At 32.5% G+C, this 1672-nt stretch overlaps 1 protein-coding gene across 1 annotated transcript in view; it reads right to left on the bottom strand.

Annotated features, from left to right (window-relative positions):
* Positions 1 to 1672, bottom strand: part of GRID2 (glutamate receptor, ionotropic, delta 2) — a 992360-nt gene that overhangs the window by 595999 nt on the left and 394689 nt on the right. The window lies entirely within an intron of this gene.

The raw sequence follows: 1672 nt of genomic DNA on the forward strand, positions 1-1672 counted from the left end.
TATTGGTCAGAAACAACTCGACAGCACTTAACAACAACAACACTTTGTTATAAACACACATTTTATTGCAAAAATACATTCTGAACTATTGCTATGAGAAATTCACTTGTATTTTTTGTCAATTGTCAAATTTAATAGATTCAGCAAATTTATTTCAGCATGCATAATTTTTATCCTTTCACCTTTTTTTCCCGTATAAGCTAACAAATAGACTCTTACTTTTTAGAACACATGGTGTTGATATTTCATTGGGTTTCAAAATGCTGGCTGACTAGTAGGGAAAATTATATAACCTCTTCCATAATTTTCTAAACTTGTTCAGAAATCTTTATAGTAAACAGCAGTATTTATAGATTACTGTACTGGTGTGGCGCCCCAGAATAAGCGTTCAACTTCAAAGTCCGTTTAAACCACAAAGTCGGTAATTCAAGCTCGTCAGCTGTTCCTCCAAAACCCTATACAGGGTCGCTATGATTCGGAACAGACTTGACAGCACTTAACAATAACAACATCGATAGTATATATAGTCCATCCGGTTTTCTGTGCTAGTTAAAATCTGTGCAAGCCAGACTACCCCAAAGTTTTATCCCTGAATCATTTTTTCCTCAAAGATTCGTAAAATAGCTTTCACAGAAGAGGCAAAATGATAATTTGTTTCTGGCTTTTATGCAAAGGCACTAAATAATACACTCAAAAAAATCCCTACACCTGTTACAGAAAATTATCCATCTTACTCAATCCTTTTTTCCACTAAAATTACCATGAGATAAATGTGTTTCATTCTTCAGGGCCAAGCAAGCTTCATTTTGCTTCGGTAATATGTTTTTACATATTTTTTTAGGAATGATGAAAATAATGTAATATAGGTATTCATTGGGTTCTATGCCCAAAAGATCAGTGCAGTAATTTTGATGACCAACTATAAATATAGTACTTTCAATACTACTTTTAATGTGTTTTTTAAAAAGTATTTATATTTTGCCACTTAAGAAATCTGGTAATGCTTGTCTATTTTATTTTATTTAAAATGAATTCATAAACGAACCGTTAGAGGTGACTGCTAGTTGTCCCCAATAGTCAATCTCTTCTTTTCTAATTATATGTACATTTCTTTTATCTTAGCACTACTGAGAATATAGAAAATTATTTGAATTCCACTTTTGTAAGTAACTCACTAGGCAAATGAAACCTTTCAGAGGTCTGTTAACAAAACTGTGTCCCAGCAACCTCACGTACAATTGATTAGTGGTGCAGAATAGATAAGGTTATGCTAAGAGTTCTTTTAAGAGTATCGATGAATTATTGACGAACATGACTTTTAAACTGTATGTGCTATAAGTCCTTATTGCAGCCTATCACTTCTCTTCTGGATTGATGTTTTCAAGTCTTTCTTTTAAGCTGTATTACAGATTTGATTCACTATTCCTAAATTACACCTCAGATCACTTGTGCTTCATGAGGACCATCAGTCAAACATTGGAAAAGTACACATAAAAACAGAAATTACACTGAAGAAAGCTACTTGTTCCTTTTTTATGGTAACACTTAGGTTGGTTTAATCATGTTGATCTATTCACCTATTTTCCAAATTTTATTTATTCATTGATTCATCCATTAAACATTCACTGAGCAGCTAGTGCCTCATGTTAGTACTTTTCAAATTGTGAAGGAA

Source organism: Chrysochloris asiatica, unplaced genomic scaffold (assembly GCF_000296735.1).
Source record: "Chrysochloris asiatica unplaced genomic scaffold, ChrAsi1.0 scaffold00427, whole genome shotgun sequence".
Taxonomy (NCBI): Eukaryota; Metazoa; Chordata; class Mammalia; order Afrosoricida; family Chrysochloridae; genus Chrysochloris; species Chrysochloris asiatica.